A 21,218-nucleotide genomic window follows, 5' to 3' on the forward strand; every position below is an offset into this window, starting at 1 on the left:
TATTACTTTAGTAAAAAGTAGCTATGTTTGCCATGAATACAAAATTGCTTTCTCTCCCAAGCAAACTCAAACATATAAAGGCTGATTCAGTAAAACTGTTGAGAATATTCACACAACAAAATGTGGGAAGATTCACTTCAGTTATCCCATCATAAGAAAAGAAAATCCCTGTTTACCTTTTTCTTCCAAACATAATTAGATATTTAATTGATTGCTTTAACATTGTCAACTCTTTAAAAAACAAACAAAAAAAAAACTGCCCTTGTGCCACCAATCATTACTGCAAAGAATCGGTTGTTTTGAAACAGATCAAAAAGGAACTAAGAGGCTGTCCTCATGTACATAAATATCTATAGAAAAATTGAGATATATAAACAAGGATTTAATACATTTTCATGCCTTAATAAGCTTATCTCCATTACATGTGTATCTAAATACACCCCAATGTTTGCTTTGCGTGTTGCAGGTAGAAGCAGCAGAGAGGGAGCACTGAAAGCAAAAATAGCTGCAAAAACCTTTTTTAAGCAACAGGAGGCTGGCAGGAAGGTTTGCTTTAATCTGTTCCAGGCACAACTGAAGTCACTGAAAGTAACTATAGGCATGAGATTATCTTAAGTTTGTAGCTTACTGGCCAGCTTTTCACAAAGTATGCAGCCCCCTACCTCCTCCCTGACTGCCCCCAGCATAAAAAAGTAAAGACGACCTTAGGCAGCCAGCGGAGGAGACTGTTGCTGGTGGGGTGTGGATGGCCATCTAGTCATTTGGATGTCCAGCATTTCTTTTGGGATCCTGTGACATCTCTGGGGGAGGTGCTTGAGCAAGCTCTCCCACCCTGCCCTGTGTATGGTGGGCCTCTACTCCACTGTGTAGGACTCCTATTTGGGCCCCCCCCCCGCTGACCCGATCAGCCCTTGCACCGGTATAGAAGTACTGCCTGTACCCCCTATCTTGATGAAGCATTGAGGGACTGTAATGCACGTTGAGTTCTAGCTCTATTAGCTCTGCCATATTTTCTGACTCGGGAGACACCATCTTCTTTCACTTGTATTCTCGAGACTATAGTGGCAGGTTACATGTAAAGCTATCAGCACTTTATTAGCTTACAATTGTTGCTTCTATGTCTCATTGATGTTGGTGTTTATCTCTCTGCATATACTGTATGCCATCCTAGTCATACCAGCACAGGATTCACATTAAATCTGGTGTTGCTGCTTTATTTGGTTTATTAATGCTGGCAAATTGATGTTTTAATTGATTTTAATTTGTTCACGTGCAATCTATACATGTATGCTCTTGTTATTATATGAGTATGTTTCATCTTTTGAATAAAGCTTTTCAAAATGTTTGCATATTAAGCGTGTTGCAGGCATCTGCAATAAAAGTGTACAGTTTTTGCTGTGGTAGTGTACCTCCCTATCAGCAGCCATTGGCAGCTTTCTTCTATTGATTCCCACCTTCCCTCTTGAATGACACAAACTTGCAAAGGCAGAGTGTGTAAAGGTTTATGGATTTCTCTCCAGACACGTTTGTGTGGGGTAGGGGGGAGTCAGATAGTGCTTGCATCTAACACTGCCCACTCTGGCATTGAAAGTTCTGAGACACTAAGCATTTATGGAATCATTCTATGATGGAGCCAATGGGTGAACCAGTCACTTGGCAGATATTGCTTACAACAGCCTTCAAAGTGTATATTCACAGCTATCCAGAGCTGTGTTAAAGTGATTTCCCTTCACTTTGTTGTAGTGACAACTGATTTAAGTGATTTTAACTCTAAGAGCCTGAATCCACAAACAGTTAATGTATATACAAAGATGGTATAGATTACACAGCACATTTGTGATTATTACTACCATTTTACATAAAGGGACTGCTTTAAGTTTACTGACCTTTTATATGTAAAAGCACTATAGAAACATGTAAGATAGTATTTAAAGAACTCCGGGCAACATTTTTATTAACACTTGCAGTGGGGCTACCTCCCGCACTGCAAGGGCTAACTGCTCTTTTGTGTCTGGAGACTAAAATAAAAAAAGTTATACTCACTGGAACCTCGGAGCCTGCCGGCTGTCACGGTGCCCCCTTTGACATCACTCCTCCACTCTCTGCAGTGATGGTATTTCCTTCGGTGTCTTCACATCCAATAACCAGTGTAATGTACGTGATGGCTCAAGGATTCTTAGACTTCTGTAATCGGAGGGGGAGCATGGCTGGAAGGAGAGGTCTAAAAGCAAGCCAGCTCTGAGTTTCAGATTCTATTGTATTCCCTAAACATAAATGAGCAGTTAACCCTTGCAATGCAGGGGATTAATAAAAATGTTGCCTGGAGTTCTTTAAAATCACACATTGATTGCTCACTGATTATACACAAAGTAAGGAACCAATCATTACAGACATGGTCAAAATCTGTCCGTGGAAGAATTGTTCTTATTCTTTTTTTTCTCATACCTTTTTAAAATATAAAACAACAATGACGTTAGAATTTATGCACCAAACTGAGGTCTGGGAACACAGTTAGGACATGCTGATACGTCTTTTAGCCTTATCAGGCCAGCACCTTACAGGGTCAGCTAATATTTCATCTAATTGTAGACAGAGCAGATTGTAAACAGCCAAATAGAGGGGGAAAAATGCAGCACAGATGGTACTACATTAGTGGACTGAAAAAAGCTTAATGTGTAACTAGCATAGATATAGGTAACTATGACATTAGCAAACACATTGGAAAATAAAAAATAAGGATGCACTTAAGCCTAAGTACCGGTATGCTAAATCTGACTATTTTTCAAAGACCAATCATTGAACAATGCCAGCCCCTGTGGAGGTCCTAAAATCTGGCCAGTTGCAACAAAATTCTTGCAACTGCGCATGGTTTGATGGAAGATCCTGTCTCAGCGTGTGCTCTGGTGAAGTCACACCCTCCCAAAAAAATTGGTTGTTACATTTCTTTTGATTCTTATATCATTGAATGTTTATTCAAAAAGTATTTAAATATGCCAAATTTCCTAATCCAACTGTGTGACTGATGCTTTAGAATGTACTATGATAGAGAGATGTGGGAGAGGGTGGGGCACAGATCATTTTTCAAGACCTGCTTTTAAAATCAGCTGCCTATAGATCTCTAGATCTAAAGATCATTTGAATGTATAGATTTCATATAGTTTAAATTTTTTTATCACATGCTCAACTTAAAGTTTAATTAAACACTTTTCTTTTTTTTTGCATACATCTACTGCTAGCAACCAGTAGATATATGCAAAAACTTGACAAAAAATAGAAAAGTTACTCAAAAGGTAATTAATTATATGTGTTAACGCCGCCCACTCCCGTCTGAAGATCTGGTGCTTCTCGAGCGGCCGAGCAGGATGATGAGGCGGCCGCATACGCAGTAGAGATCCTCGTTGGGGAGAAGAGGAGAAACTCAGTGGAGTTGAATGCACGCAGTAGGAGCGTGCACGTCGGACAGACATCGTGGGACATGAGGAGTCTGCGCTGGAGGGACTCCTGAATACAAGTGTAAGGAATAAGATGATTGGATGAAGAGGAATCACTTAAGGTAAGTCCTTAAAGCAGCATAGTGGGGGGAGGAAAATAATTGTGACTTTGTCACTTTAAGATGCCAAGTTTGTGACAAGTTTACTCCAATCCAGCACTTTATATAAGGGAAAAGCATCAGCACCTTTAAAACTGTGCATTGCTTTTGCATTGCATACAGGTTATATTATATATTAAGATCTGAAGCCCAATTAATATGAATAGAAAGTATCAATTATATGCAGTATTGCAAAACAGGCTGCATTGCAATCCCTGTTCAAGGTTCAAAAAGAGGGACACTTCCACAGACATTGATTTCCAAGCATGCCTGTGCTTGGAAATATTGGACAGTCACCAACTATAAAATTTACATGGCATGTAGAGTTTGTTAGAAATGTTGTCATGGATTAGGCCATTTTAAAGTCATGTTCCCTGACATAAAAGACCAATAGGGTGTACAAGACGTACATAGGCTAACGCTCTAATCATCAAGGCAGCAGAGTGTAAAAACATGTGAAATTACTATACAACTAACTGCTTAACTATCACTGCAAAAGGACTCAGACTGTTTTATCATTAATGTTAATATTATGATATTCACTAGATTTTGTTCTTCTAAGTATATCTAAACGAATAACTCTCATCAGCACAGCTGAGGAATTAGAACCCTATACTTGATATAGTGAATGATAGCATAATTACAGCAGCATTTATTTATTCTCCATACACCATAATTAGATAATTGCCAAAGTTATCAACGAAAAATGCAGAAATGAGCTGCTCCTTGAGAATTTTGCTGAAATAGAAGAAATTGAGGTCAACCCCTCACCACGCATTTTTAATGCTGAGTGATGATTACATTGTGTCTACATGACTTGGCTTGAATTAATCTGCATGCAAAACAGAGTGTGTTCCATTGCTGACATAAATGGGTACCAGCACTTTGCAAATGTTTATGTCTCTCCTAGTTTTGTGTTTTCAAATATCCACCTACACTAATGTGGGCAGGTAGTCAGGTAATTTAAATTATAGGGTAATTTGCCTCCATTGAGAGACAGCACCTGTATTATCCATAACGCATAATCTGCCCTTGTGGGTAAATACAGTTTAAAAGCTGCTGCGCTATGGACCCTAGGGTAGCACTAATAAAGTGCTAAATGTGCAGTGCTAAAGGGTGATATTACATGAAAGGAAATTGTTTAAAATCAAGTGTAAACAATATCTGAAGGATATTTAACGTATTATAGTGAGATGATCAAATAAGCAAAAACATGTGTGACAAAACAGTATGCATTAGCTGTATGTGACCTCAGTGTAACCAAGTGAATTACTCCTTTGTCAACCTTAGTAGTAACAACTTCAAAGGTGCATAACTAATATGTGATAACTTTAAATGGCTTTAAATAGCTGTTTAGACATAATCAGATTTAAACCAGTCCTAGATGGTAATCCATCTAACATAAATCACAGTGCAATATTAGTGAATATAGTCCAAAGTGAATTTGATGAAAAAATCCAAACGTATGTTTGAAAGAAACTCTTCCCACACCACTGTGTAAGTGTCCACGAATGCCCCCTCTGGGGTGTGCACTCACCCCACTGCTGTGGTAGTTAGACAGTGTAAATTGATCAGTGGGTCCGCATCCCTGGTATCTCTCCTGGCAATGTCCCGTCCGTCGAGAGTTTATAAAATCACAAAATAGAACCTCCTCATGGTATAGTAGGTATAAACGTTTATTTAAAAAAACATAGAGAACTTACAGTTAAAATAGTAAAGACCGGCCGGTCAAATGCAGCGTACGGATCGTCTGTACTTCCTGGTTGAGCGTGGTATCACTTGGAATAGGCCAGCCCCGACGTGTTTCGTCATAGATGACGTCTTCAGGGGGTCACAGGTCCTGAAGACGTCATCTACAATGCTTAACACGCTAATAGAGTAATTGGGTTCCAACTAATTAGTATGTGCGTGTGTCTAAGGTAAGATTGCTGGACTGCTAGCTCCTTTAAGGGCAGGGAGTGATGACTAGGACTACATATTCTATGCAAATGTAAGCCTTATGTATAAAAATAAATGCATAAAAATACTTCTGAAAGTTCCTAGGAATCTGCCATCAAGCAGGTCACTTATTATTATTATTATTACATAGGATTTATAGACATTACAATACAATACCAAACAAAAGAATTAAAAGGACCCTGCATGTGAGAGCTTACAATCTACAAAGAGGGGCAAGTGATACAGAAGGTAATAACTGTGAGGCATGAGCTGATTGAAGGATTAGATATACAGTTTTTAGGAGGAGATGTGGTAGCCTTCCCTGAAGAGGTGAGTTTTCAGGGGTTGACTAAAGGCAGACAGAATTGGAGATAGAAGGATAGTTTGTGGTAGGGAGTTTCACAGGATGGAAAAAGGCTCTGGAGAAGTCCTTGATGCGAGCATGTTAGGAGGTGATGAGGAAGCTACACAGCAAGAGGTCTTGGGAGGACTGGAGAGGACAGTTTGGGTGATATTTTGAGATGAGGTTGGTGATGTAGCTGGGGGCATAGTTGAAGATGGCTTTGTATGTTGTTGTTAGTATTTTGAATTTTATGCGTTGTGCTATTGGAAGCCACTGGAGGGATTGTCAGAGAAGTGTGGCAGCTACTGAGCAGCTGGTGAGGTGTCAGTGGCAGTTGGTGTATGCTAGCCATACACGGCTTGAATTTTGGCAGCGGTTCTAGCAATTTTGTGTAGCGGTTGGTATATTCCAGCCATACACAGCTTGAATTTTGGTCCAATTCAGCAAGAAGGAAATTCAAGGCTCCACAAACTTTGATGAAGGTGTCGGGTGGAAAATTGTCAGCCGAATGGTGACTGAATCCAATCAGACTCAGTCACTGTTATTCAAACAGTATGCAAACCATATTTAGTGTGGATTTAGTGTTATTCTCCCGTGGGCTACACAAGACAAAATCTGTGAGTGTATAGCCAGCCTAAATACACAATTAAATCCAGGATTTTAACTTCACATTCTTCTTGATTAATTTTCTGCAACACAAATTAAATATAGAATGTAGTGGTAAGAGTGAGATTCCCTTTGAAAAAGATTCTGTGATTTAGAAGAACTAGGGGCTTGCAGTGCAGAGATGGGGAGGTTGATTAATTAAAAAGTAGGGATGTTCGGATACCAGTTCAGATATCAGTGCCGATACTTGGCATTTTCACGAGAACTACCAGGGTTGCAGTTGGGACCTAGCTCTGGCACTCCACCGCTGTCCTGAAATTAGTCTGTATTGTTTTAGAAAAACTGTCACATGACAATGAACAAAAATGTATCAGTACTTGTACTTGTAAGTACTTGGACAAGTATCAGTACTTGTACATGGAAAAATGGTATCGGAGCATCCCTTTTATATTTGTATAAAAAACAAATCATACATTAAAACAGGGATGCACAAATCCCAGGATGCTCCTTAAAAATGACAGCTCCCTCCTAACTTTAAAATGTTTCTCTAGTGTAGTCTTGGAGCTGGAAAAGTATCTGTACATGTACTTGTACTTGTACTTGGTATCTGAACATCCCTAATAAACGGAGTTGAGAATCTTTACACAAAAAATTGAAGTGTACATATTCACTTCAATTAACTAATCACATGAAAAGCAATTCCTGTTCATTTTGAATACCCAAACATGTGCAGATAAAATAAGTAAACAGAAACTTTCCTTTTCACATGAAATGATTTCTTGTGTGAAGATTCTAATTTTCTTTAGAAAATCAGCCCCTCTATCTTAAAGATGTATAAAGAGCCACTGGATGCTTCAGCATGCTGACCACCATGCAATACTAGAATATAAGTGGCTTTACTTAAAAAATGTCCAACAGTCACATGTCACAGTGGCAGTACCTATAACATACAGGTTTATTTTAAGGATTCACACAGAAGCAAATATCAAAATCTCATTTCATATGGAGCAAAGTTTATCGGGACCTACCCCAATCAAATTCCAGTGTAATTTATGGTCTACAGAGATGAGTTCCTCTATATTGCCAAAACATAATAATATGAAATGTCTCTACACTCTGCAATGTGGTTTTATTTCACTCCATATACCCATGTTTTCTTCTTTTTTTTTTTACAGTTTTCTTTGCACTTTACACCTTTCCCTTACTGACAATAGATCATCCTACTTGTCTACCCAAGATCCTATTATCCTATCCCTGTGCAAACATAAAGCACTATGTTACTCCGCAATGTATTTTTCCTCCTATTACATTATCCTATGTCACTCTAAATCATGCTCGGCTACCCTAGTCCCTTCCATATCAATCTTCCTTTACCCATTCTCCAGCTCCCTACTAGAAGACCCCTTCAGTTTCAATCTACCTCATTGCCTGGCAGGGTGCTTTACAGCCTTCTAGGTGCTTTATTTATGCCAACATGGGAAATCCTTCATCCTTTCATTATTGTCTACTGTCTTTTACTCCTGCATATTCCTTTTATTGTATCCTTATTCCATTCTACAGTCTCATTTACTACCGTCAGTAATTCCTATTTCATCAGTATCTGTCAGATTCTGCAAGAGTAATTGTTATGTGTCTTCTTCTTTGTGTACATATATATCTGTGGATTTATGTAATACATGGTAATGTAAAAAGCTTGTTGGAATTGTTATATGTACTGAACATATTTTCGTATGTTACACACTTTCATTTCAAGCTATAATGCTTTTAGCACAAGCTTACATAGATTCACCAACTTTACATTATGCAAGGCTCCCCCTTCATTCCGCGTATTAGTTTCTTATTTTTGTGTACCTTTAGAAACTTTTAATATATTGGTTGAAGGTTTTCAGTGCCTCTAAGAATGACATTGCTGGCTAGCTAGCAACTGATGTTTGAACTATGAGCCAGAGAATGGCAACTTGCACCCAATGCTTTGCACACCATTTGCACCCAAAATCTATCATCATTTCTTTTAAATGGTGATAGATTTTCTTTCAAGATAACCTTTGAGGATGGATATCCTTTCTAGTGATTACATTCTAAAAAGTTTTAAAATCCTGATCCTGCTTTCTGTTTCCAGTTAGTCTCTGACAAGCAGTATGCATGCTGCTAGCATAGTGTCAAAAGTCTGAAGTGCTGTTCTGCATGCTTGTTGCAGGTCATTGAGTGGAATTTATATAAACTGGAGCTGACAAAATCTGGAGCAACTGTGGATGGCAACCAATCAGCTTCTTTTTTTAGTTTGTTCAGCTTTGAAAATGAAAGGTAGAAGCTGATTGGTTGCCATGGGCAACTGCTCCAGATTCTGCCTGCTCCAAATTTGAAACTGCACATTTAAAAAGAAAATCATCAATGCATTTTTATCTGCACAGGTTCTCTTTAAAGCCGAGTTTCTAAGGGGTCTATTCACGAAGCTGCCGAAGGATCTAGCCGTAGCTTCGGCCGATCCAGTCTCAGAATAAAGAACAAAAAAGGACACAGCACTGTTTCTCTCCTGGGCGGTCGGGAGCGGGAGGCTCCCAGAGTGCCCTGGAGAGTTTTTTTTTCTCGTTTTTTTCTCTCGTTTTTTTTTACAGCAGTAGAGCCGCCGGACAATAGGAAACTATTGGGCGGAGCTAGCTGTCACTGCTAGCTCCGCACAATCGTTTGCTATTTACTTTTTTAACTTTTTTAACTATTTTTCTTTATTTATTTTTTTGCTCGGCGGCATTCGGCTATTCACTCACTGCTGTTCGGGATCTTTAAGAATAGCCCGAACAGCAGTGAGAAGCCTGCCGGAGGTTCGGCTCAGCCGATCAAGATGTTGGATCGGCTGAGTCGAACTCCATCTGCACTTCGGGTCCGCCGAACATGCTGAGCATGTTCGGCCGACCCGAAGCCACACGAAGCAAGCTGATGTACGGCTGACTCAGCCGTTGTACGGCTGAAATTAGCCGTACCAGCCTGACGTAAATAGCCGAACAGTGTTCGGCTCACTTCACTTCAGATCGGTCATTCACTCGGCTGCCCTTGGCAGCTTCGTGAATAGACCCCTAACTATCCACAAGTTTCACCAATAGTGCATATTTTTTGGGTTACGCAAATATGCACAAGTGAGGTAATCAGTGTTCCATCTATGCTGTGCTAGTTGGGCTTAGGGCCCATTCACTGCATTCTGATCAGTTATGGTGTGTTTAAAGCACACACCTTAATGTGCATTAAGGCCGCTAATTTAATTGAATGGGATGCTTGATGCACCACAACGGATAATAGTGCGGGCTGCATTTTTCGTTGCACAGTGCATTGTAATGCAACACATAGTACTGCAGTACTGCTTTGTGATGCATTGCAATGCACTGAAAGACAGATGCATTGTGAAGGTGAGTTGGGGTGCCAGTCACAAGGAATGGCACCCCAACGCACCAGCACACGTGACGTTACCACAGCACAGTGGTGTGAATGTAATGAAAATATTGGAAAATATTGCTTCAAAGTCTGCAGCTCAAAAAAACCCAGTAATCTATTTTTAAGAAAAAACTAAACAAAAAAACACTAGGGCATGCAGCTCAATGTAACACATTTACACTAAGCTTGTCAATGTGTCATTGTCCAGACTAATGATACAATGTACTGCTAATTTCAGTGCCATGTTGAAAAATTATCTACAGTCTCTGGGCACAGAGCTACATCAAGCTCTTCAACACTATTATTGTGCTTCACATATGACTTATTTGTTTCTAGCATATGGCTGTCTCACACTGGGCAACTGCCAATGTACATAGCATATAGCTTAACTCACTCATCTTCTTTAGGCCCCTTTAACATGGGCTTTCCTATCAGGTCCGCCTGTCAGTGTTAGTTAGTATATGGACAGCCAGATCTAAGCCATTCAATTTACATCTAGTTACCCCGGCTCTAGCCAGGTCCAGAAAAACAAACAGATCAGCGATCCATTTCACTAGACCTGATCATGCCAGATCAGTAACTGGATGTAAATGGGCAACCATCTGTTTAGATGCGGCTACCCATACATTAGTGGGATTTTCAATTTTTTCCTCCATTGCAAGATGCACAAAAAAACTGCACGGACACGGATGTCACAATGGTAGCATTCGTTCAGATCAGGAGGGGATCCCTGCATGGATCCCCTCCTGATCAGACTGTGTGAAAGGGGCCTTAAAGTGGAACATCAGGTGACTAGCTAGATATACCGTTTAAATTCCTATATGAGGGCTGTTATGTCTGCTGGAATATTTAAAATTCTGTTCAGCGAGTCTTGTATTTTACACTCAATTGACATACTGCACAGCCAAGTTGGTGACACCCCTGTTTCTCAGTTCATCTGTTGGATTTCCTATGTTCTCCCTCCCATTTCAACCTGCTCATAGGACAAGGAATCTGTTCTGTCCAGTAAGCAGGTAGGTAACACATCCTCCAAGTTATACCGTCATGTAGCTGGTAAGACCTGAAGTGATTAGGGAGGCTCTCCCTTGCAGCTCATATCAGAGTACCGAGTACCGGGAGATGGTACAAGGAATGCAACAGAGAGAGGCACGAGTGCTTGTGGCAGATGCAGAACTGCTAGTGCTGGTGAGGTGATGTGAGTAGCTGGATGCAGGGTACTCCTGGAACCAGATGGTCAGCAGAAAGCCAGATGGCCGCAGAGAAGATAGGATCAGAGTCAGACGGACCTGGTCAGCAACTGGCAGGCAAGGAAGTACAGAGGCATCAGGGAGAGGCGTAATCACAGGGAAGCCGGATCGGAACCATGCGGACAAGCAGAGCCAAATCAGAATGCAGAAGGCTAGTCAAGACAGGCAGGGGTCAGAAGGCAGGTGGCACACAAGCTGGGTCAAATTCAAGACATCAGTAAAACAGGAATAGCAAGTACAGGATATAACTGATGATCTTCCATGACACCTCAGTCATATAATAGCATTATGAAACGTGTGGTTTCTTTATTTACTTTTACCCCTTTTAGTGAATGAGTAGAACTTGTACCCCTACTCATTCAAAGGGGGGGGGGGTGTCATCTGGGTGCCACTTTAATCAAAGGGGTACCCTGATGCAAATAGGCCCCCCTGCCCGCAGACCACCACAACTCCTGGGTCAGGGTTGTGGGGAAGAGAGCCTTGTCCCCATCACCCATCGGGAGAGGCACACCCTCCCAATGCCGAGGGCACGTGACCTGGTATGGTGCGGGGGGGTGGGCGCTCAGTCCACCCCCCCATTGCCTGCCCTGCCAGGGCTGCTGTGCTCAGATCAGGAAATTTTAAGTGGGACCCCATGTTTCCCCCCTTTTTTGGGGGGTGGGGTTCCCCTTAAAACTCCTACCAGATCTAAAGAGCTTGATATGACCTTTGGGGGACCCCCACGCACTTTTGGTGGGTCCCTTCTAACATTCCAACCAGACCTAAAGGGGTTTTTTTTTTCCTCTTCTGCGGACTGTAAAAAAATAACAAACGTTTTTTTATCTTTTGTCTGTCACTTTGATGCAACGGAAAATTTGTCCATAAGGAAAACTTTGTACATACTACTGCTAACGATAAATCCGAATCCCAAAACAAATTGACTTTAGGACCCAAATCCCAAAAACAAATTAACAAAGAAAATCTAAATGAAACAAAATAAAAACAATTTTTTTTGCAGGCGCTCATGTCTACCTCCGATACGTCACAATCAGGTCCGCCAAAAAGGGACTCTGTTCTGTTTCTTTTTCCTGATCTAGACAGAGTTAGGGGTAATCCGAGGTAAATTAATGTATTTACATTTACATCCAGATGCCCATAGAGTACCATTGGGTTTCCCATCAGATTTGCCTGATAAACTGACAGGCGGATCTGATCAGACCACATATGTGAAAGTTGCCTTGCTGCTTTCGGGGCAAAATTGCACATTGGAGACATTGTTAGTCTCTTTAAAAATTTGCAGCTACAATTATACTGAGCACACAAATACTGTACTGCAAACAAAGTATTACAGAAAACAGACTGGGGGGAATTGATCAAAATTGGAGCAAACAAAATCTGGAGCTGTTACCCTGCTATGCCATTGTCTCATGATACGTTGTGACACTTGTACTTTTCTTGCATATTCATGATGTTTCGGGCTAGCTATCCTCTTGGGATGCTATGCTCTGTTTATGTGTATATGTCTGTTTGTGAAAATCCTCAATAAACACGTATTGCACTAAAAATCTGGAGCTGTTCATAATAACCAATCAGCGTCTCTCTTCAGTTTGTTGCTCCAGATTTTGTCTGCTCCAGTTTTGATAAATTCCCTTCACTGTATAGAAATAATTCAGATATGTTGTTATTTTAATCTAAATATCCAAAAAATAATGACAAAATAATTAATATAACAGACATTGTATTATAATGCAGTGTTTTTGTATACTCTGCTTCTTCCAATTGTAGTTGAACATAGTGTCGAAACCTATTTAAACATTTTAAACTACACATACTTATACAGTATAAACCAGGAAAGGCATTGTCATTTTTCATGTTACAAAAGTATTTTAAAAAGGAGCTAAAAATAATGGAGCACAGTGATAAAATGCATGCCATTTCAGAAAACCTTTTTCTGAACAAAAATAGAACTAGAACATTTGAACATTTACTAAAAGCACATACAGTATTGTCAGAGCATTTCTCAGTATTTGCTGCTTTCAGAATGTTCCAGCAAGAGAATCCTGCAGAGGCCAATGGAACGCTGAAGCATATGAATAAGCGGAACAAAGTTTGTGCGTTTAAAGACTCAGGCTCGGCTTACAAATCGTTGACATAACGATAAGGAACTTGATTTTTACTCATGAGCCTTTTTTTTTTAGATCGCATTGGATTCAGCTGAAAGTAATATTTGAATATTTGTTTGCTTTGTTAATTTAACCCACTGCACTCAATTGTGTGTTGCAAAGAAACTCACACTAATGAAACTGTACGAAAATACTGCACTATAGCCAGAATTCAAGCTGGCCATACAACTTAAGACTTTTCTAAGTCAGCCTGAAAAATCACTGGATTCCTCCTCCACACTAAAAACCTTGATTCAACCGTCTCCCTACCGCCGTATTGTAAAAACAAAAACAGTGGGGAGGTGGACATCAATTTCTGGAAGGATGTCTAAAGATGTTCTTCTATAAATAGCCACTGGCAGCTCAGTGCACATAGGTTATTCACATGAGCCGAGTGAATAACTGAGCCGAAGTGAAGTTAGCTGAACGCTGTTCAGCTATTCACTTTAGCCTTGTACGGCTGATTTTAGCCGTACAGCGGCTGCTTTAAGCTGCCGTCGGTCAGCTGAACATGCTCTGCATGTTTGGCTGAGCCAAAGTGCAGAAGGAGGTTGACTGGATCGGCTGAGTAGAAGCTCTGGCAGCTCACTTGCTGCCGTTTGCTCCTATTCTCATAGGGGCCGAACGGCAGCGAGTGAATAGTCAAATGCTGCCGAGCGGCATTCGGCTCGGCTATTCTGCTCACTACCTCTGAGGTAGCCATCGGGCATACTGGGCCCTTGCCTGTCATGGGTCACACTGTCCCTCAGCTATCCGAACGCAGCCCACCACAACTACACCACCTGCTTGCAGGGAAAACAGCTGCCAGCTCACAGCCATCCGCCCCGCTGCCCACATATAAGTCCCTCCACTTCACACCCCCTACGCGATGGGCGCCGGGCATTCTAATCCCCCTGCCATGCCTGCACATTGATTTAACAAATGCAGACCAGCCTATCACCTTAGCGGGTGGCACTTTCCATGCTGCTCTCCTCTGCCAGGAATGAAGGCCGTGCTCTAAGCTGCGGCTGAGCCGGAATGGAGCAACACGATGCCAAGCATCAGGTTGCCCAGTCTCAGAATCACGACTCAGCTCAGGGGTTAAATACTTGAGCCACGGCTCTCTTTAGTCCTTTTTCCCTGTTAGGCTGCCTGCCTGGTGGTCCTCGGCTGTGGCCAGGTCATTCAGGACCCCCAGACTCTCCTGCTAAAGAGGCCCCACAGACCGGATCCCGGACTCCTCCTGGCTTACCATCCCATGCGGAACCCTCCAATGCTGGGAAGCCCTAAGCGTGAGCTGTAACCTTATCCTTGCTGTTTACCCTTTGCCATGCCCGGATTGCTGCCCCGTGACCCTGGACTGTATCCTTTCTGTACCATATTGCTGTTTGCCCTTTGCTGTGCCCGGATTGCTGCCCCGTGACCCTGGACTGTATCCTTGCTGTACCGTATTGTTGTTTACCCTTTGCTATGCACGGATGGCTGCCCTGTGACCCCTTTGCTGTGCTGGCATTGCTTCCATGTGACCCTGGACTGTATCATTGCTGTGCCTTATTGCCGTTTACCTTGTACTGCACCTGGATTTCTGTCCTGTTACCCTAGGACTCTATCCTTGCTGTATCCTATTGCAGTGTGCCCCTTAATAAAGAACCCCCTGGCCAAGGGCCTTAAAAACCACTCATGATCCCTGTGTGTGTGTTCTGTTTTCCCCTGATGATTCCATCTCCTGATGGAATTGCCAGAACCGGAAGCTGAGCAGAGAACAGTATGGCGGATGAGTGGTGTGCTGGAAGCTGCTGGGCAACCGACCGGCTGGATCACAGAGAAGTGGGACGCTGACGATTATTACTGTTACAGTGACAATCTGCAGGACACTGTTACAGTAATAATCTGCTGGGTGCTGTTGTAGTAATAATCTGCGGGGGACTGCTGTAGTGATAATCTGCAGGGCAATGTTGTAGTAATCTGCTGGGCACTGTTGTGGTAATCTCCAGGGCGCAGTTGTCGTGATAATTTGCTGGGTGCAGTTGTTGTACAAATCTGCAGGGCGTTGTTATAGTTATAATTTGCTGGGTGTTGTTGTGATAGTAGTCTGTGGGGCACGTCTTTAGTAATATTCTGCTGGGTACTGTTGTAGTTATAATCTGATGCGCATTGTTGTAGTAATAATCTGCTGAGTACTGTTGTGGTAATGTCTGTGGGGCACTGTTGCAGTAATAATCTGCTGGGCACTGTTGTGGTAATAGTCTGTGGATAAATCAAAAGAACTTGCACTGATGGAAATGGTGAATCAAAAAAAATTAAATGAATAAAAATATAAAAATGAATTTATAAAAATGAATAAAATTATTATTATGACCCAGGAACTATGATTGTTGCGTAATTCTTATAAAACTGAAGGAATACGAAAAGCATGTGTCTTAAGTGTACATTATAAATAAAGATTTATGCATAAAATCTATGTTATTTTCATTAAAAAACCATAAACTCAAAGTTTTTCTCTTAAATTCTCAAATCTTCAAGGCAAAAAACAATAGTAAAATCAGGTGAATTGTTCAATTCTGTGAAGCGTCCAACGAAATTCCAACAAGGATAAAGCAGGGAAATCACCTCTAGGGAATGCACTCACCAGATCTCTGATGATAGAAAGCCGTTTATATTATCAGATGGAGACCGGAGATGTGTGTCCTCTTCTCCCGCTTAGTGGAGCTTCAGGGTACAAGACCCGCTTGTTTCTCAGAGATATTGAAACAGGGATCTCTATTATCAGGTCTCCTGGGTTAGATATCCATCCAGACAAAAAACACGAAAGATGCGCTCATAGCGTAATAAGTTCAACGCTTAATAGGTTAAAAAAATTTGTATACAAAATAGCGCTATGTTAAAATCAATAAAGGTAGAAAGCCGGCTAGTCACTCAAGCATGAGTACTAAAGACTGGAACCGTGACGTAAAGGTAGGCCCGCCCCGACGCGTTTCGTCACACAGACGTTCTCAAGGAATGACAGGTCTCATCCCTTGAGAACGCCAAAAAAAGTTCAACGTTTAATAGGTCAAAAAAATTTGTATACAAAATAGCGCTATGTTAAAATCAATAAAGGTAGAAAGCCAGCTAGTCACTCAAGAATGAGTACTAAAGACTGGAACAGTGACGTAAAGGTAGGCCCGTCCCTGACGCGTTTCATCACACAGACGTTCTCAATAGTCTGTGGGGCACTGTTGTAGTAATAATCTGCTGGGTACTGTTGTAGTTACAATCTGCTGGGTACTGTTGCGGTAATAGTCTGTGGGGCATTGTTGTAGTAATAATCTGCTGGGCACTGTTGTAGTAATCATTTTTTTTTACCGGTACCGTGCGCCCTGATTTTCAGAAAGCTGGGTGGCCCTAGTCTGCGGGGCACTGTTGTTGTTATAATCTGCTGGGTACAGTTGTGGTAATAGTCTGCTGGGTGCTGTTGTAGTAATAATCTGCTAGGTACTCTTGTGGTAATAGCCTGCTGGGCGCTGTTGTAGTAACAATCTGCTAAATACTGTTGTAGTTATAATCTGCTGGGTACTATTGTGTTAATAGTTTAAGGGGCACTGTTGTAGTAATAATCTGCTGGGCACTGTTGTAGTAATCTTGAAGTGATCCAGTGCCGCCTTCATGGAATCATCGGCTGTGCTGGGCCATCCTGAAATAGAAACAGGCCTTTGTACTTACCTGCGACTGGCTCCACCCTCGATAGTGCTTCCGTGTTTGGCTCCGCCCCCAGAGTGTGACAGGGCCTGCAGGGGGTCATGTGATTGGTCTGCTTAGTCTAAAATGCCCAGTCATATTTTTTCTCCACGTCCGGCCCTGTCTGCGTGTCTTGTTATTCCTAGAATATTTACTCATTGAGAAGTCATTAACCTATATACAATATAATGCACTTAAATGTACATAATAATATATACATAGGTACTTAGAAGATTATCCAAGCGGGTGATTTGGTAAGAATACACTGATGTCTGCTTTCCCCTTTTATCTTGACAATAAAATCCCACGGCAAGAGAAGATACTAAGAAGCACATGTAGTATTAGGCACTTTGCCAACAGCTTCAACAAGGCATATATCATCCGGATAGCAATGCTGCCTCTTTTAATGTCGCACTAAAGCATTAAAATATTATGATTTTAAAGTCTATGATTCAGTTTAAATATGATATTGAAAATATTGTTTGAGAAATAGAGTGGGTTTTGAGAGTGCACTGCAGTGTCTTGAGATAAAATACTACAGAAAAATGGTTTTAGATGTCCAGGTGCTGCAAACATGTCTTCTTTTCACTGTTATTAAGACCCATCAGGATCATGGTGGTTTTAATAAGCGAAGGTAAGTTATTTGTGTGCACATCAAAGCATTTTGTATGTTTCTGCATAAAACTAGATGAAAACTTCAAAGAATTGCTTTTTAGTATCGCACACATCTGAAGTCCAGAGGAAATGAACAACACATTTCATGTGTACAACGGTTTCATTAGCCTTTATTTGATGGTTTGGGGTCTTGCTTTTTATATAAATATGATATTATGCATGTTATTACAGCAGAGGTTGTACCGTGTCTCACTGCGCTGCACTTAAAAAAAGTACTGCACGCCATACATTTTTTAAGTGCACACCACTCGAACACGGTGATGTGCCTTGTCTTGCCTTGAGTTGTCTTGTGTCTTGTGCAGCCCACATGCTGATGGTGTGAACAGGCCCTCAAAGGCAGACATATGTTTGTTTGGTGGGGTGAACAGCAACACGCACTAACCCTTAGAGCCTCCGCCTTCAGCAGCACTTTATCATTATGAAACAATGAACAAAAAAAAGGGGCATTATACAGTTTGAGACTATTTTCTTTGCTGGCAGGTTGAGACCCCCAAACGAGGCCGCTACTACCTAAGCAGTTACTTTCAAGGCATTAATACAATATAAAGAATGAACTGCGCCAATAAGCAAGCTAACAGCTACAAGGCACTGGAATGTACACCCACTGTGAGTGTGTATACGTGGAAAATGAATAACTAAAATGTTGGCATTCTGTTGGCATATATTGTGTTATGTTTAGCTTTCTGTAGAGGGGTTATAATATGTATACCTTTACATGTATGCCTTATTTTTATAAATTTTTTATATTTTTTATATATTTGTTCTATTATATATCTTTCTCCTAAGGGGATAGATTTTTTATTGCTATGTTTTTAACTTTCAAGGCATGTCATCTGTCAAGGTTGCCAGTGTGCTTATTTCTGCTGAACTTTCAAAACCCTGGTGTCATGGATGGTCACATGTGCAGCACCATTTAATAAGATGTAAATCGTATTGTATGATTTATCAAGTAGTACAGAACAAATGTACCAGTACGTGGTTATAGTAGTAAAATCAGTAATGCATATACATTGCATGTCCCCAAAAAAATTGCTGCAAGGTGCATTACATTTTGAACTAATGCATATAATGTAAATGCAATATTGATTTTACTAATATAATCATGTACTGGTACACTGTACTACTTGATAATTCATACAATAAGACTTTTAATTTAAATCTTATTGCATGATTTATCAAGCAGTACAGTACATGGATATATTAGTAAAAATCTGTATTGCATTTGCACTGTATATCACTGAACAATTGCTGCAAGCTGTGTTGAATACACCTTGCAGCATGCGTTTAGTGATTTGCATGTAGATGCACAGCAATCATTTTAATATGTTTTTTAACATGTTGTTTCAGATGTTTAATAAATTGTATGAATTTCTATATATAAGATTATAGTTGCATCATTGGTATGTTTGTGGGATCTCTCTTAAAGGGGACATGTGGTCAATATTGTGCAGACACAATCCAGGCATAAGAAACAGTTCTTTTTTGCCAGCTTTAGTAATAAATATGCAAATGTCCATCCAGTAGGCAAACTAATCAGCAGCCAGCAACTATTGCACAAGCCTATTATTGGATAAAAGATATATGGTATGTAATGCTATGGTGGGTTTATCTATTCCCTTCGATAACAGCTGGATGGGGGTGCTTCCTGGTGCACATAGACAAGAGAACAACAACCATCTCATGTCCATTGGCGGTTTAGCCAGATGATATTTGCTTAAACACATAACACATGCTAAACTAAATAGGACTTTGAAAGTAACAGATGTTAACCAGTAAAACATTAGGAAAACTTTTTAAGTTCTTTAGTCTACAATAAATCAACTTCAGTGACCTTTGACTCACAAAATATGTTCCTTAGAAAAGTAATAATGTGTTGCAACCGATTTTAATCTAACTAATGTAGTTTTTAATATGCTCTAAGTGTTCTACTTAGTGAATGCTTAATTGATCCTAAAACTGATAGCAGTATTAATAAAACATAATTTCATATCAAAGAACAAAACAATAATGGCAACAGCTTAAAGGGAAGTACAAGTGTTTTATTAAGCATACACACTGCTGTCATGTCAAAGCTTATGTCGAGCCAACTGCTTTCAGTACATTTCCTAGTGAATTTGTAGTCACCATATGCCTTCTCCTGTACAGAAATGCCATTCAAATGCTTCAGGCCTCAAGAGGTTTGCTTTTGTATAGATCATGTGAGATACAGTTCAAACTCCATTCAAGCGAACCTGCACCACTGAGCGTAAAAGACAAGGAACAAACCCAACAACAGTTTAAGGCACCATCTGCACCACTATAAATAATGCACAATCCTATTAAAGAAATAATATATATATATCTTAGAAACGCAATATGGAGGCACACATGACAAAATTTCACATGCAAGAAAATACTTTTATAAAAACACAGAAAGGGTAAGTTAATTTTCTTACAAAAAATGAACTTACCAACAGTACCCCTTCTTCTCCCTCGGCCTCCGCTGCACTTACATGTCTGAAGTGCCTGCCAGCTGGTGTAGCAGTGTGTACACTAGACTCCCCACCCCTGCAGTATGGAATGCTCATAGATCTCAAGTGCTCATTGGTCAGCTTTGGTCACATGTGACTATACTGACCAATGAGAAGCGCTTCCTTCCTCTGAGGCCTGGTCCCCGGCTCAGAAGCACCTCTCAATGGTCAGCATGGTCATGTGACAGTGCTGGCCACTGAGCACTTGCTATTTGCTAGCATTATGAGCATTCAGTACTACATGGCTGGGAAGTCCAATGTACAGTGTATAGACTGCTATATTGACAGGCAGGGACTTCAGACATTTAAGTGCCGTGGGGGCTGGGGGAGTGCTGTGGGTAAGTTAATTTCATTTTATTTCGGTGCATCCCTATTATTCATCCCTGCTTACACAACATCACACAGGCTATGACAATATTATTAATGCACAGCACTTTTTTACCTGTATTGGTTATATCAGACAGTTTATTTAGACTGTAGAATGTGTTATGCATTATTGGTTATCATTTCATATGCTGACCAGGTCACAGAAGCATGGGACTCCATGGGAGTCACCTGCTAGCTGATTATATTGTTGTTCATCGTGAACTAGTGATATGTGTCATTTGCCTTTTTTCAGTGTTTTTAATCTACATTGTGTTTAATCATGCATTTACAGGATAACTCCATTTTAAAAATATAAAAATGAAAGAAATGTTTAAAAAATTAATTTAGCAAATATAATTATCGCACAAGACATTTTGTAATTTAATGTTAGTAAAAATGAACATTCCATTTCAAAAATTGTAGCTGCAACGGCACTTCCTGCTTCTGTGGTTGGCTGATTTTTCTAGAAGTCTGCACTAAGTTACAAGTATAATTGTAAGAGACTTACCCTCAAACTGGTCCCTGCACATGTGCGCACAATCCCGTGGTAAAAGTTCTGGGCAAACAAGCTTTAGCGCGTGAAAGTGCATGCACAGGAATATGTACACGCAGTAGCGTAAGTGCGTGCACAAGTTAGCACACTGGCGCACACATTAGTGTCATGCTTTGCCTATTTAAACAGAC

This window comes from Nanorana parkeri, unplaced genomic scaffold, assembly GCF_000935625.1.
Source record: "Nanorana parkeri isolate BGI_ZX_2015 unplaced genomic scaffold, ASM93562v1 scaffold27, whole genome shotgun sequence".
Taxonomy (NCBI): Eukaryota; Metazoa; Chordata; class Amphibia; order Anura; family Dicroglossidae; genus Nanorana; species Nanorana parkeri.